Here is an 18,109-nt window from a genome sequence, read left to right as displayed (position 1 = left end):
TCTCAGAGATGAGACAGCATTCACAAAGAACAAGCCACTAAGAAGAAGAAAATGCAGGAACCCAAAAATAAGAAAAAACTCCTGGCAATTAAAAACATTACTGTCAAATTAAATAATCTTCTAAATGCAGAACAAAGAAGAAAAGATGGAAAATATGAAAGTAGTTGAAACACATAAGCAAGTCCAACAGTGTCCATTAGGAGTTTCATAAGACAGGATCAGAGACAAGTGTGGGGAGGAAATAATTGAAGAAATAAGAAGAGAAAATAATACTGAGTTTAAATGACATAAAACTTGAGAATGAAAGGCCTTCTGACTGCAGAGCAGATTGACTGAACAAAGACCCAGATCTAGACACATCTAAGTGAAACTTCAGAATGCTGAGGATTAAAAGGGAAAAGTGGGAATTTCCAGAGGAAAAAAGTTAAGTGTTGTGTAAAAGAAAAAATAATCAAACTTCCATGTCATCTACTACCAGTAATACTGAATACCAGAAGATAATGGAGTAAAGACTTCCAAGTTTTGATGAAAAAACGAGTAAAAAAACCTTTACATATAAAAGTTATTTTAAAAAAGCCATTGTACATTCACACACATATGTGTATACATACAAATGTGTGTATACATATATATATATGAGGGTACTTCAGTGGAAAAGTAGAATTAAAAGATAATATGAATCTTTCCATGAACTTTCTGAAGACTCCTCATGAGTGTTAAAAGGTATAGTCTAATATATTGAAATATTTAAAAATAAAAAAATTGATGTTCTCTCCCCAAGAGATTTCCTTTCTAGCTTTTCCAACAAAATGTATGCCTTTTTTTATTTAAATAGATAGATACAATTGTCTTATTAATAAAATATCTTAGTGATCTTTCCAGATTGGAGCTCATTCAAGGTACCTAGTACTTTACTGTATAAATGCATCAAAATTTATTTAGTCTGTCCTCTGCTAAAAGATATACAGGTTGCTTCCATTTTTTGCAGCTATAATCAGTGGTGCAATCAGCATCCAAAAAACAAATATATATATGTATATATATAAAACACAAATACATATATATATTTGAAATATGTGTGTGTGTGTATATTTGGGCATACATTAGGAAGCAAATACTAAGAGGAGAATTGCTCAAAGGATATGTGATTTTTCCACTGTCAGATACTGTCATATTGTCCTTCAGATAGGTTGTGGCATCAATATTTCCATCAAGAGGCCTTCATTTCATTATTTGTTGTAATAATAATAATAATGAATTGCCTCATAAGACACTCCAGTATAAATGCTGAGGACACATGCAGCACAATGGGCAACTGAAGTAGAGTAAGAACTAAATTCTGAATACTAATCTCATTTTCCAATGTAGTATTTTTTAAAAATCTATCCATACATTTTATTTCCTTACATGTAAAATTTAAATAACATTGATACAAATCATAAGGCTATACAATAAGACTAAATGGCTATGCTAAATATTCTGTTTTATCTATATTCTGCAATTCAATCTCTTCAACCATCTCTCAGTGTGACTATATTACTAATTATTCAAAGTATTAATGAAAAACTAATTTCAACAGTAGAAATTTAATTATAATTTTCCCCCATCTTAAAAACAACGATTTGTTAAAAAATTAAAGTAGTTGGGTTTTTACCCTATTTTATTCATATTAATTGAACACTTTGCACCTTGTCATCTTCTGATAACCAGTTTAATTCAGAAAAGAAACTGAACTACCATTTTTTAATAAACATCAATATTGCTATTATAAATCATGTGCCTTGCAAAAGTGGCAAGTAGAAGGTAATCTCATTTCTTACAATTTTCTATTATGTGCAATGCTTTCAGAAAGAAGTCCTTTCAAAAAAAAAGAAGAAAAGGCACAGCTTCTGGTAAAATAAATTTTAAAACTATTAAATTCTGAACTATTGAAAATACTGGAATATAAAAGTTAGGATCCCAAAATATAAAGACAGAACTTAAATGTACTTTGAAATATCTTAAGGCCCTCTCCTATAATCTATAATATTTTGTTCTTAAAAGGAAAATTCATATTTTCACTAAAGACAGATATAGAGATGAGGCAGAAGTATAAAATCTCTCACAATATAATATCTTCTAAGGATAATCAACATATATTTCCTTGTTTTACACAGAGAACCACCAAGTATGTTGTCTTTAATTTCTCTCACACACACCTGGTAGTTTTCTGTGCCAGGGTGTTGACGTCTTTTCATATATTTATTCTTAAGTATTCAAATATGTTGCACTATTGTAGGAGATATTTCTTAAAATTCTATTTTTTATTGACTTGTATCCAGCAATCTTACCTAAGTCATTTGACATTGATAATTTATCTGTAGATCTCTTTGAATTTTCTACATACGCAAGGATGTCAGTTACCCTCCTTTACCAGTGAGGCCATCTGGGCAATTTTCTTTGTAGGTAAGTTTTAAATGACATACAATTGTTCTTAAAGACATCGGAGTGATATTCTCTCTCTTCTTGCATCAGTTTTACAAATTTGGTTCATCAAGGAATTTGTTAAATTTATTAGCATAAAGTTGTTCAAATTTTCTCTAAATAGAATCTTGCAAACAAACTGAGTGTGGAGGCATCTAGATATCACTGGTTACAATTTTACATCATGTAACTGTCTTAATCACTGATTTACCTTAGTAAATAAGTTTAGCTTAGTAAGCCTTTTTTCCTTTGTAGATACAGTCCATCATTATTTAAACTTTATATAACAAAATATGGCAGCACATTAAGATGTCTGCAATAAAACATATAAATATTCATAATAAAGCAGGATAAAAAATTATAAAGACTTCATGTCAGTTCAAGTCAGTTCTGCCATTGATGGGTTATAAAAAAAAAAACCTGATTTTCAGGCTGTTTGAACTGTTCACCTATGGATAAGACACTGTGGATCTGTATCAATTACTTTTCATGTACTCTTCCACTTTTCTAAAATCATAGAAGCAAATACATTTACTATCACATGTATGTTTCTACATGCATACCCTATAAATCTGCTTGTCATTTAAAATATGTTAGGTACAACTAATCATTGTATACTTTTGTTAACCACCAAACATATCAGAGGTCTTTTTATATCCACACATATACCTTATTCTTTTTAATAATTACTTAATATTTTAATCTGTAGATGTATAAAAATGTATAGTACTTCCCAAGGAAGATCTAAGGGAAAAAAATACATATACAGTACTTTAATGTATAGATATGATTTAACTTGTCTATGGGAAACATTTAGGTTGTTTCCAGTTATTTTTGTTGTTATGAATGTTATACAGTTACGCAAGTGTGTCTGCAGGACAAATCTCTAGAAGTGGAATTTCTGTATCAGAAGGCTTGTACACTGTGAATTTTTATAGATATGGCCAACTTGGCATTTAAAGAAATAACAGGAACTTACCACACATTTCTACAATCATTCTTTTTAAAGTTTTTAAAAATTTAACTATAACTGACATAAAATAAGGTGTAGCATTTGATAGATTTTGGCATATATATATATATGCCTGTGAAATCATCAACACAATTTTAAGATAGTGAACATATTCATCACTCTCAGAAGTCTACTTGTGCCCCCTTTTCGTCCTTCCCTCTGATCCTGCCCTGCCCCCAATTCCTTACATCTTTTCTCCCACTGTACCCAGGCAACCACTGACCTGTCACTATAGACTAGTTTGCATTTTTTAGAATTTTGATGCACTGTGGCATTGAAGAAGAATGTGTAGTCTCTACTATAAGGAAGTTCAATATATGCCTATTAACATTCACTCTATTGTCATTTAGATCCTCTATCTCCTTACTTATATTTGCCCAGTTATCTGTCTTTTATTAAAGTCTCTTCTTATTTGTGTATTTCTATGTTTCCATGCATCTCCTATAGTTTTTGCTTCATAAAGGTGGTTCCTATGTTATTTGGTACATAGATATTCATAAACGTTATCTTGTTTGAAAACAATTCTGTCCTCCTCTATCCTTTTTTTAATGTTCAGGGATTTGAATTTTACTTTGATATAAGATCTTTATCATTGCTATTCATTTTCATTTGCCTAATACACTTTTTGTTCATCTCTTTATTTTTAACCATTCTGAATCATTTTGTTTTAGATGTCTGTACTGTATACAGCATGTCTTGTATACAGTATATACTTGGGTTTTGTTTAACTGGCCAAATTGAAAACCTTTTTCTTTCAAAAGTTGAGTTAATCCCATGCATATTTATTATTATTACTGATTTTGGTTTCAAAACTATTCTAAGATTTTACAGTTTTGCATAGTTTGTGATGTTTGTTATACTTTTTTCTTCCTATGAGAAATGTATTCTTGCTTTTATTAAAGTGTTTTGTTTGCATTTAGGAAAGTTTGTATTTTTGTTTCAGTGGTTAATTTTGTACACATACCTTCTCCAATGCCCTTAGTCCTGTTTTTTGATGTAACTGTTTATAAGGGTACTTCAAAAAGTTTGTGGAAAAACAGAATTAAAAGATAATGTGAAATTTTCCACAAACTTTTTGACAACCTTCATACTATCTGGTTTATTAGGGCCTTTTAAAAGATCCTTTAACATCTACCTATAGTTTAAAGAACAACAAGCTTTTTCTATTTTCCTCCTCTCCCTTCCCTTCTCACTCTTTTTAGTTGCATTATTTCTAATTTGTCACTAAACATCTGTACATTAGTCTTCCATGATCATCCCCACCTTTGTGAACTTAAGTTTTCATTTCTATTGGGTAATACCTAGGAGTGGGACTGTGGAGTTACCTACCTGTATATTTAAATGTGTAACAAACTACCAAACCATTTTCCAGAGTGGCCATACAACACTCATACTCAACATTTCATAGTCTGTTTAGAAACAGTATTTTACCACTTCAAGTGGAATATAGAAACCTTATAATCATATAGGTCCCTTTACCTTCTCCAATTAATGTTGTGATGGTCTTTATATTACATCTACATTCTCTGAAAATCCCATCAAACATTATGGTTTTTCCTTCCCGGCATTATATAGAGAGAGAACAAAAGAAAAATATTCTTTTATATTTGCCACAGATTTGTTGCTCTTCATTCCTAATGTTCCCAGTTTCCTTCTGGTATTAATTCCTTTCTTTCTGAAGAACTTACCTCAGCAATTTTTATTAGAATACATATGCTGGCAACAAATTCTCCTAGTGTTTCTTGGTCTAAGAATATCTTCATTTTGCTTTCATTCCTAGAGAATATTTCTACTGGATTGACTTTTTTTCCCCCTCCTGGTGCTCTTAAAACATGGTTTCACTTCCTTCTGGCCTCTTGGTCTCTGATGTGAAATTCACATTCATTCAAACAATTCGTCTATTACCAGTAAAATGTGTGTTTTTGTTTCTGTTTTTGATTTCAGTATTTTTTTTTAATCTTTGGTTTTCAGCAGTTTGATTACGATGTGTCTAGGCATGGATTTCATTGGATTTATACCGTTTGAGGTTCACTGAACTTCTTGAGTCTATAGGTTTATGTCTTTCCCCAAATTTGGGAAATTTTCAGCCATTATTTCTTCAAATATTCTTTTCTGCATCATGTTCATTCTTCTCTCCTTCTGTGTCTCATGAAACAAAATGTTAGACCTTTTGGTATTATCCCATAGGTACCTGAGGCTCTGTTCATTTTTTTAAAAAATCTCTTTTCCTTATTGTTCAATCTGAATATATTTCTATTGATCTATCTTCACAGATTCTTTCTTCTGTCATCTCAATTATGCTACTGTATCCAGTAAATTGTTTTATTTGTTATTACATTGTTCAGTTTGAAATTCATTTGGTTCTTCTTTTTCTATTTTTTAATGAAACATTCTATATTTCCATTCATTTCAAGAGTGTTTACTCTTACTTCTTGTAGCATTTTTATAATAGCTAATTTAAATCTTTGTCACATAATGCTCACATGTGTCATCTCAGTGTTGGTGTCTATTGGTTATCTTTGCTCATGTGAGTTGAGATTTTTTTCCTGGTTCTTCATATGTCAAGTAATTTTGGATTGTATGCTATACATTTTTAATATTATGTTATGAGATTCTGTGTCTTATTGAAATCTTATGGAGAATGTTGACATTTTCGTTTTAGCAGGTAAATGACTCAGCTGAGTTCAGGATTAAGTTCTGACCAGCCTTCTGAGGCACCAATGTTATTTTAGTTTACTCTTCCATGCTTATTTGCACCCTTGCCTGTGAACTTAAGTTTTCATTTCTCTTAGTAAATACCTAGGTGTGGGGTTGCTGGGTCACATGGTAAGTGTATGCTTACCTTTATAAGAAATTACTAAACTTTTCAAAACTGAAATAATTCTATTCAGATCTGTACTACATATGTGCGACCCACTGGCCAGTCTGGTACTTAGGTGATGGCCTACCAGTATTTCAGTTCTCAACATCTACACACACGCACAGCTCCGGGTGAGCATAGGAGTGCATAAATGACCTTCAGGAGTCTCTTTCCATACTTCTTCCCTCTCTGTAATCTGCCTGATACTTCTGGTTCTGTAGGATGCCCTTTTCCAATTCTCCAACCAGAAACCTGGAGCTTCATTTACGGCACTCTGCCATGTACTTCCTACAACTACACTCATGTCCAGGTTCAAGCAACGGGAGAACACAGAAAGAAAAAACCACCAGGGATTCACCCTTGCCCTTTCAGGACCACAGCTCCTCCAATTAAAGAGGAAAGTTCCTTCCCTTGGGGTTTTAGCCTCCTTCAGTCTGTTGTAGCTGTGCCAACACTACTACCAAAGAATTTCCTGGGGACTGGGGTGCAAGGGAACGAAAAATGACAGAGAGAGAAAGAAATTTCCACACTCTTACTGAGCATTAGGAAACCCCTTTCCTGCCCTGCAGGCCAGAACTAGAGTTTCTGGAGTCCTCCTCTGTCCATTCTGATGCCCACTTCTGGGTTTTAAGCTATGTCAGGTGAGAACTCAAAGCCAAAATAAAAGGTAATCTCACCACTGATTCAGTCGTATTTAAATTTCTGGTTTTCTTCTCCAACCTGCTTGCTACTATTTACTTTTCAGAGTCTGCAAATAGCTACCCCAGGTATTTTGTCCAGTTTTTCTATTTGCACTCAGTAGGACAAAAAGGGTACAGTGTGCTTACTCCATCTTACTGGAATTCTTTGTAAGTTATATTTTTCATCAAAATTTGGTGAAAATTTGGAATATTTTGGTGTCATTACTCCTTCAAATATTTTTTCTGTCCCTTTTTCTCCTTCCTGTCCAGAATTCTTATTACATGTACGATGGAAAGTCTGACATCGTCCCAAAGGTCTCCAAGGCTCTGTTCATTATCCTTATCTTTTCTCTTTCCTTTGGAATGAATACTTTTCATTGATCTTTACATTTTCTCTGCCATCTCAAATATGCATGGAGCCTATCCAATACATTTTTCATTTCAAATACTGTACTTCTCAAATCTAAAATTTCTATTTTGTTCTTTGTTACTAATTTCTCTATCGAGATTCTCTATTTGTTGAGTCTTGTTAGCATATCTTCCTTTAATTCTTTCAATATATTTAAAACAGCCAATTTGAAATCTGTTAAATCCAATACCAAGCCCAGTTAGAGTCATCTGAAGGCTAGGAAGTCCAAGATCAAGGTGTCAGCTGGTTTGCTTCCTAATACGGGCCCTCATCCTGGTATGCAGAAGGATGCATTCTTTCTGTATCCTCACATGGCATTGAATGACAGCAAGTAAGCTCTGGTCCTTTCATCTCCTTATAAGGGCATGAATGCCATGACAGGGCCTTTACCCTTATCCAACCCTAATAACCTCCCAAAGGCCGCACCTCTAAATACCATCCCATTGGGGATTAGGGCTTCTGTATATGAATTTTGGGGGACACAAACATTCAGTCCCTATCATTGGTGAAGCTTCGGTTCTCACCAACTGAGTTGGAAGGCCTGGGGAGGTATATGGGAACAACCTCAGGTAAGAAGGCCACAGAGTCACACTGTTCTTACCTCAAGCTCTAGCAGTTTTGCAAGAGTAAATGCTTCTCAATTTTTAAACTGCCTTTGGCCAATTTCCAGTACCCTTAAATAATTGTTTTGACAGTTTTGTTCAGTTTTATATTGGCTTTTTGTTCAGGGGAACTGCCAACCTTACCAGAATTCAAGTAATGTTTTTAATAAAAGATTTTCAAAGTTTCAATTCCACTAAATTTTCATAGTCATAACTTTATTATCAAGTAAAAGATCATCATGATATAGGTAATACTGCTTCTAATGAGGCAATTTATTAGTATGTTCACTATGACATTACTTGAAAACATAGGAAAAAATAGAAATAACATCAATTTTCATTAGCAGGGGAATGGCTAAATAATTTATACTCATCCTATAAATAATCTTTCACAGTTATAGAATAAAAGATTTTATACGTACTAACCTGATAAACTCTCCCAAACACATTTTTAAATGGAAAAAAGCAAGTTTCCTATAGTATTATATTACTAATACACTATAGTAAGATATTACTAATATAATATAGTAAAATATATTTTATATATTTATATTAATATTTATAGAAATGAAGCATACAAAACAATATTTTATATTTTCTACAGGTACGAATATGTAAATATACAGGAATAGGTCTGGAAAGATATAAAAGAAAGTATAACAGGTACTCCTGGGGAAGGTGCAGAGATTGAAAGTGGGAATAGTTAAAAAGGCTCTTGGCTCTATCTGGTAATAACTTAACTTTTTTACAAAATTAATATATTTACATATACCTGTGTAACAAAACAATAATTAACAAACAGATTGCCCAAGCTACAAACTGTATATTTGGAGAGTCAGTATCATGAGAATTCCTAGAGGTTTCTATACAGATTCAGAAGGATTAAGGAAAACCACTTTACCTAATAAAATTAAGCACCTTATACAGAATATTTTATTAGGCAAAATGCTTCCTGTTGTTTAATAAGTCATGAATTTGTCTCTCCAAAGATAATCTCCTTATATAGAACATTTTATCCCTTCAATATTCCACGCCTTATGTATTAGTTTGTACTTTTTATTATTGATTTTTTTCCCCTCATAAGCCATTTCAGTCTATGTCACATTAAATAATATCTCTTAATAACTTCAACAGGTACCCTTTAAGTTATAAGACTTCTTTAATAAAGATTTAGAAAGAATGAAAATCATTAACAATTAACTCTTAGTTCTTTAAATTTTCATTCTACAAATTACATATTTTTTCCAAAAATATTTTACCCTAATCATAACCTTTATAGATTTCAAAAAGAAAATAGAAACTTCAAGACACAGGAAGAATAAGTACCTTCCACTTTTAGCCACACACACACAAAATGAAAAGTATAGTTCCTACATACAGCTCCAGGTTATTTGGTCTGAGATTACTAAGAATCAAGTTCTACATTGACTCTTATCAGGGTAGAAGACTTTTCTTACTCTCCTGTAATAAATATTAGTCTCTCACAATCATAAAATAATAAAATAATCTTCTCTATTTACACTAAGTGACTGAGGAAGAGTTTCTTACTATTACTGCTTTAAGGAAGCCCCTTTGATGAGTTCTGCTAATGTAAACACACACCTACACATGAGATTACTGCTTTAAGGAAGCCCCTTTGATGAGTTCTGCTAATGTAAACACACACCTACACATGCTAAATTCAACCAAAGCCATCAAGTGCTATAGTGGCAGGAGTCTTCACAGTCCCTTATTCCTCACAACTCCTCCATCACTGACTCGCACCTGCATATCACTGAAGAATAAGGATTATTTTATTTTATCTCATTTTTAGGTCAGTTGTCCATTGCATGTCACTCTAGATTAATTTCCTCAATATTCATCCTGGTGTTTTCTCTAACCTAGTGAATCCTAAGTACTGCTTTAAGCCACTACTTGAATTCAAATAATAACTACCTCATATGTAATTTAATACCTTTTCCTACATTTTCTATCCAATTTTATTCTCAAAAAAATTCCCATAAGCTAAATGGGATGATAATGCCTCCATTTTACAGATGAGAAAAATGAGGCCCAAAGAGGTCAGGAGACATGTCAAAGGTCAGTCAACAGCAGGGGGGGAAAAATATCAAGAATTCAGTTTCACTGATTGGCCCCAAACCATATTCATTTCCCATGTATGATCCCTCCAAAAAGCCATCTCTATATTTTGTCTAAACGGAAAGAAGGAAAATGCCCAAGAGGCTAAAATGATAACAAATAGAGGCATTTTGCAAGACACTGGCCAAGGGCATAGAGATAGGATGAGCTAGGATCTGTCACTGAGGGCTTGCATTTCAACAAATGGCAGATATGCAAAAAAAAAAAAAAAATCACAAAACACTCTATTTGGTCAGTGGAGAAAGCACTGGGCATGAGAAAATGTAGCTTCTAGTCCTAGACTTGCCACCATGCAACATGACTTTTTAATAATTTTAGCCCTGAAGGAATAGAGACACAAATTTCAATGGGTCAGAACCAACCATCTTCTCATTACTACTATTGCCATGCCAACTACTTGGACACAGTAATGGAGGAATCAGAAGTATCTCTGAGGAACTTGGAAGCAGTCTGCAAAGTTCAGTAAGGTGGAAGAAACTGAATTGCTTAGGACCAGCAGATGACTGAAATAAATGCACTACTGGCAAGAACAATTGATGACTGAAATATAGCAAAGTTAATAGTCAAAATGGCCACTAGAAACTACGTGCAGTCAGGAGGGTCCACAGATGCTGGATGATACAGAGTAACAGTAGGTTAAGATACCTTCCAACACTCTGTTGCATCATCTCTGTATCCCTGAACTTCCAAAAGTAAACAAGAGACAATTACAGCTAGCTGGTGTTTCTTTTTCATGGAACCAAAAATATTTACTAAAATCAGAAAGGAAAGAAAAGGAAGTATTAAATATAAATTTTTTCCTTTCTTTCAAATTACTTATCTTTTTTTCCCCATATTCTTTGCTTAAAGTAATCTTTTAGAGTAAAAAGCCCTTATCAAGAATGGCAAGAAATGTTGAAGGAATAGCGATAACAGACACAAACTTCAATTATCATTGTACATTATGTAATTCCAAAAAAAACTATTATGATGGCTGTCTTAGATGGTTCACTATTACAAAAGTACTACAGACTGGGTTGCTTACAAACAACAGATATTTATTTCTCACAGTTCCAGAGGTTGGAAAGCCAAGATCAGGATACCAGCATGGTCAGTTCTAGTGAAGGCCCCTTTCCAGACTGCAGAATGTGGACTTCACATTGTATTTTGCTTACAAACAACAGATATTTATTTCTCACAGTTCCAGAGGTTGGAAAGCCAAGATCAGGGTACCAGCATGGTCAGTTCTAGTGAAGGCCCCTTTCCAGACTGCAGAATGTGGACTTCACATTGTATTCTCACATGGCACAAAGAGAGCCAAAGAGCTCTCTGGGCTCACTTTTACACACTAATCCCATTCATAAGGGGTCCACCGTCATGACCTAATCCCCTCCTAACACTATCACATTGGGGATTAGGATTTCAACATATAAATTTTGGAGGAACATCTTCAGTTCATAACAACTGTTAACAAATGAAGCCAAGATACAAAGGGACTCTATACATTTGCAATATCTTTTCACACTTCCCTAATTGTTTTTAAATAAAAATATCTAGTAAAACAAGGGGAAAGTGGTTTTCCAGCATTTACTATTTATTTCATGTACAAGGGCTCCCTATTTCTTTATTAAATTATAACCTCTCAACAAACAAGAGCTTCCTCTTTTATTATAATTCCCAATATAGTGCCTTGTATACAGAGGTGCTCAATAAATGCTTAGTAAAAACACACTGTGAAGGATTATTAATGCTCTGCATTATTTTTTCCTTTTAGTTACCTAGCTTTCAGCTCTAATCAGAGACAAAATTTTGTATAATCAATAACTGACATACAACAAAGTAAAATACAAAGTCTCTTTGGGATTAGCTTGCATTTGTAATGGCATCAGTATCTCAAAGAGCCAATTCATTTCTTGATGTTAACACTCAAGTGGTCTAAAGAAAAATGTAAACTGAAGCAAGGCATAGATGGATGTAGTGGCTCTTGGAGCACACAATCTTCTTTTGGGATGGAAAGCTGAAGAGTGCCCTTCATCACAGATCCTTTCACCCAAGAAAAAATTAAAAATTAAAAGTGAGAATAGGGCCAGCCCCGTGGCTCACTCGGGAGAGTGCGGCACTGGGAATGCGGAGGCCATGGGTTTGGATCCTATATAGGGATGGCCAGTGCGCTCACTGGCTGAGCGTGGTATGGACCACACCATGTCCAGGGTTGCGATCCCCTTACGGGTCAAAAAAAAAAAGTGAGAATAGTTTTCCAGCAGAAACTCCTCCTCTCCAAAAGGGCTCCAAAAGTTTGTTGTGCTTGGATTTGACAAAATCAAGTATGAAGCTTGAATTAAAAGTAAAAAGAAATAAAAACAAACAAAAAATAATATTTTTATTCAAGAAGACAAATATCAGTATTTCCAGGTAAGATAAATTAAACATCTAATTTTGCTTTTGCCTAAAAACCCTCTAAAATACAGTAAAGATGTGTGTGTGCCATTTTATTTTATAAGGCATACATTTAAAAAGATAGGGATAATGAGAGAAAAGGTGACTTTGGAAGCTGTAAAACATATGGACAAAAAAGTGACTTAGCAGACCCAAAGAGGACAAACTCTAAATGATCCAGGGGGAAAGCAGAAAACCATCTCATTTACACAGCAAAATCTTCCAAAGGCTCAGATATTAGCAGCACAAGGTATTAGAAGTGAGGGGAACTACAAAAAGGAAAATAACATAAAAAACTGTTTCAAAAGTATTGAAATCTCTCTCACTCTCTCTTTGTCTGCCTCACCCTCCACCACACAGTACTAAAAACTAGAGGTTTATTTTCTGGAGACAGTAAGATTAGAGGTTATTTCTGGACAAAGTACAATGAAATCATATGGAAAACGAGATTATTAAATGCTGAGACAAACCCCTTCACCTGATTCTCTCTCCTGATAGCAGAAGCCTTCTGTTTGGTCCTTACCTTCCAGGCAGATGTGAAGAGTCTTCTCTAGAAAATATGACCAGTCAACAGGAAAGACATAGACACGAAGATCAGGTACAAGACAGCTACAGTGAAGCTGAACATGGAATCAGAGCTTCAAGGTTTTAGTCCCCAACTCTTAACAATGAGCTAATAACCTTTGGATATCAGATGGCTGCAAAAAGCCTATAATATGAAAAATAGACACAAAACAAACAACATGGAATCAGAGCTTCAAGGTTTTAGTCCCCAACTCTTAACAATGAGCTAATAACCTTTAGATATCAGATGGCTGCAAAAAGCCTATAACATGAAAAATAGACACAAAACAAAAAACAGTTTAAATCTACTTGAAATAATGAAACTACTCAAGATGAAAAAAAACAGTCATTAAAATTCTCAAAGAAAAAAGAGAATACTGTATTCATGAAACTAGAATTAGATTGCTACGGGACATGAACATTCCAGGGGAAACAAAAGATCTCTTAGAAAATAAAAACACAAAACCAGAAATCAGAATGGTTTTGAACTGCTTAGTGATGACATCTAAAGTCAGAATATGTAGTGGCTCCTCTACTTACTATTTGTGTGACCTTAGATAAATTACCTCTGATTCTCATCTTCCTCATTTTGTAGATTTTATTTGAAGACAAACAATGATACTGTATATAAAGAACTAAGAAGAATATTTGGCACAGAGAAGTAACTCAAGCAATTGCTACCAAAGAAAGAAAAAAACTAAAATTATTTCATCATTTCATCAATAGGTACTATAAAACACTTTGTATGCAACTACTGAATATAACCTGATATTCCCGACCTGAAAAAAACTGTCCTCAAATTTTTATAATCTTGTAAGGCAATGTTCACTAAACTTCAGATAGAACCCCACATCACTTGTACTATTGCTTATTTAATATTTTCCCAAATTATCCACTTTTTTCTCTATCCTGAACTAAAACAATATTCAGATGTGCTAGTTAAAATAACTAACTAAATTAATTAATTAATTAAGATAGAAGATGAAACGATATCTTAAAAAAAACATTCCCAGCTGAAAATTCTGTACCTGCCAAACTATCAATCAAGTGTGAGGGCAGTTAAAAATAATTTTCAGAGTTGTTTATAAGGTTTCATAAAATTAACCTACCACAAACACTTTTTCTCAGAAAGATTAAAAAAAAAAAAAAAGACATGATGCCCTCTGTGCATGAAACAAAGGCGCAAAGCAAAGCAGACAAGGGAAAGATATGGGATACAGGAACTAGAAGGCCCAACTCAAAAGACAGGCAAAGGTAATTCCCTGGAAGATGGTGACAAGTATGGAGAATAATGAGTCCATACCGGACAGGTCAGAAGGCTCCGTGAGTGCCATCTTCAAGAAAATGAAGTTGATAAATTTGAATAAACACACTAAGAGAAAACCAGCAGGGATTTAGGAGTTAAATTATTGATAAGTAGAATATATAGGAAATTAAGCAAATAGATAATTATTAACTCCAAGAAAATGTACATACCCTAACGAAGAACAGTTAACTACAGTATACTTATGGATCGGTTAATGAATACTGATCTAATCAAAATTACTAATATAACTATGTTGGGAAGATTGAGGGATCGGAAGTGTGTATGATATGTATATGTGATGGGGTAGAATGGAAAAAGAGATAAAACCTTATCTTCCATAATGGTTAAAACTAAAAAAAAAATCAAGAATCAGCAACATAAGTATGCCATTTACTGATGAGGAGCTAAATGCCAAGAAAAATCAGCTCAAAAAATTCAAAGTAGTAGCCTTCTGGGTGGAAGAAACAGAAATAAAAAGTTGGGAAGCACTGTTGGTCTTTCATCTCTATGTGTATTAACAGTTTTAATAACAAATAAAAATAAAAAATACATCTACATGTGTAAAAAGTAAGCAGTTTGAATGCAGAAAATCATAGAATTGTAAGCATTCTTCTAGAGTCAAAAATAGCAGGACTTCTCTGAAGACAAAAACATTGGGGGAAACAAAGTTATCCTTAGAAACATTTGACTAAAATGTAAGATGTGAAAATTAATATCTGAAAACCTATAAAGAATATTTTCAAAGTTTTAGAGATATGGCTATTATCTACATTCATAAACATAAAGACAACTTACACAAAAGTAAACTTTTCAGTCAACCTTATTTTACTGAATTCATCACAAAACTGCTTCTACTTACTGCCATGTTTATCTAGAGTCAACCCAAATAATTTTCCTTAACTGACACACTACCAATTCCACTCTAACAAAGAACTAAGGCTCAAAAGTTATTGACCTATAATCAAATACAATTCAGATTAGAGTACTGTTATATTAAAATAACATAGATCTTGCAATGCAAAATATTTTATATGCTGCTAGAATCAACTTATCAATTTGAAATATTTTATTCTTACCTCACTATCAGGCTGTTGTTTACTTTTGCTTTTACAAGCACCCTTTAAAGCACAGAGCAAAACGTTACATAAAAGTAAGTACAAAGCACTGCATTAAAAATAGGCCCCCAAAATATTTTTGATGGTGAAAAGTAAGTGGAAAATAAATTCTCTTCTCCAAAGCGACATGCCACTCATCCTCCCTTCTGGGCACGAATACTCAGGTAACAAGATAGCGGAACACAGGCACACCACAAGGAGAATCCTTATGTGGAATGTTAAGACATAGTCCAAACATTAAAAAACTTTGATTCTAAGTGTCCAGATGAAAACCTTGCACGTAATAGCCTTACTAATTATTTTTAAAAGTTTTAGAAATTTATAAAGTCCTAAGAGGTCCTACCTTGGTGAAAATAGACTATGTCCTTTCCAAAATGAACTTATTATTTTAGGTTTTAACATCACATTTCTGATCTGAAAGACTTTCTGGTTGTAAGAAACTCAAATGATATGTAATTTGTCCAAAGTGGTGAGAGCACTCTAAATGATTAAAAATGCTATTTTCATATTTTCTCATTTCAAATTTCCCCATGGCACGCGTAAACACTAGACTGGATATCCTTACCAGCCCTTCATTTCTAGCAGTTAAAGGTTCAGCTGGGTACCATGTTTGAAAATAGTAGTGACAAAATGAACTAAAAATATGGCAAACTCTCATTCATAAATTTTTGAAAGGTTACATAAAATATTGCTTCAAATATTATGGAATATTTCACAAATTCTTTTCTACAATGATAGTTTTCTGCCTCAACAGAACTTCCTTCATATACTTTGCTTTGATAAAACAGCATTAATGATGTAGTTTACATTTAGACTCAGTGAGAAGACTTGCCCAGTGGCCTGGCTATATCTTGTCTGCACACCTTCCACTATCAGTAGCCACAGACAAAATCATGAGGTAATCATCTTCCCTCACCTCTTACATACACAGCTTTTCCTCCATTTCAGTGCCTTCTTTCCTATTCTTATCCCCAAGATTTTTAATATTCTCAAATTGCCCTGATCCCCACAAAAATCAGCAGGGCCCCCCAATACTGCTGCTCAGTTCTATTACTTGCCCCTTCTTGGTTTCTCACCTATTACCTACTTCAACATCTACCACACTAAATTGTCAACAGACGATTTTTGTGAAAAAGAATAGAAGAGGCCATCATCTATGATTTTTTGAAATTCCCCCCACTTGTAGAATCAAATACATTAGCACCATTCCTTACCTCTTTTCCTCACATCTCAGGGGAAAACATTCCCTTACTTCTCTACAAGGCTGCTTACCTATACAACAAATCATGTCCAGCCTGCCCACTGTGGGATCATGATCCAAGGGTTATTCCCCTCCTATAACTTCAATGTTTTTTCTTCATTTGATACTTCTGAATCTATAAATGTACTAACATCTTCCCCATCCTTAAATAACAATTTTTAAAAATTCCTATCATGAATCACACTTTCCTTTTAACCAGTCTGATCTCCCTCCCTTTCCCCACCACACTAAGCCTCTCTAAAAACCAGTCTGCACTGTGCATCACATTTTCAGTTGTCCACCCTTGCCATCACAGCCATTATACTCCTCAAACTTCTTGAATAAGATTAGGAGGGACCTAGTTGACAAGTCAATCTGTCCTCACCCTGTTTAAGGATAGACTATCACTGCTCCTGGTATCCCTCAGGTTTTCATTCTTTGCTTGAGTGATCTCATTTACTTTTGAGGTTTCAACTAGTTTCCATATGAAGATGATTTCCAAATCTTAGTTATAACACTCACCTTTCTCTAATTGCCTTCTTAACATATTTTCCCTGGAAGTCCCACAGATGGTGCCATTAATTTATCATTTTTAAAAACTACTCACTCACCCTAACCAAGCCTGCTCCTCCGAATGCAGATTCTACTTCTCATTTATATTATGACATCACTATCTAGCCATTCTCCAAAGTTTATAATATCAAAATCATCCAATATTTTCTTCATAACCTCCAGACATCTAATTCTTCTCCAAATCTTTTCATTCTGCTTCATAAGTCTCAAAGTAATCCTTACCACAATTTCTACTCTGCATCCTTTGGTTTAGAGTTTTTATCTTCTCTTGCCTAGACTATTTTAAAAGCCTCTTAACTGGTCTACTAATCCCCAGTCTTTCCCCACCATGGTCCATGCTCCATACTACGTCCAGAAGTATCTTTGTTAAAGTGCAGTGCTCAAACAGAAAAAGCTAGGTCCATAGAGATTGTTGCCTAGACTATTTTAAAAGCCTCTTAACTGGTCTACTAATCCCCAGTCTTTCCCCACCATAGTCCATGCTCCATACTACGTCCAGAAGTATCTTTGTTAAAGTGCAGTGCTCAAACAGAAAAAGCTAGGTCCATAGAGATTGTTTTTTTTAAAACAAAGCTCAAATAAATACTCATAGTGCTATTCCTAATCTGCTTTCACAATGTAATAGCCTTGCTTTGAATAAATTATTGACCTCACCACTAATTAACAAGCAGGTCAAAGCTTCATTAATTTATTATAAGAAAATATGTAGTAGTATAATTGAATCAGAATTG

General features: G+C 33.9%; 1 protein-coding gene across 1 annotated transcript in view; it reads right to left on the bottom strand.

Moving 5' to 3' along the window:
- Window positions 1-13,178, bottom strand: part of LOC103604337 (MAGUK p55 subfamily member 6-like) — a gene marked incomplete at its 3' end in the record, with an annotated part of 39,294 nt that extends 26,116 nt beyond the window's left edge. Inside the window, exon 1 of the mRNA XM_008588896.1 lies at window positions 13,104-13,178. The remainder of the gene's footprint in view (window positions 1-13,103) is intronic.
- Window positions 13,179-18,109: the final 4,931 nt, after the last annotated feature.

This window comes from Galeopterus variegatus, unplaced genomic scaffold (genome assembly GCF_000696425.1).
Source record: "Galeopterus variegatus unplaced genomic scaffold, G_variegatus-3.0.2 Scaffold5090, whole genome shotgun sequence".
NCBI lineage: Eukaryota > Metazoa > Chordata > Mammalia > Dermoptera > Cynocephalidae > Galeopterus > Galeopterus variegatus.
This window is presented reverse-complemented; position numbering and strand designations above follow the sequence as displayed.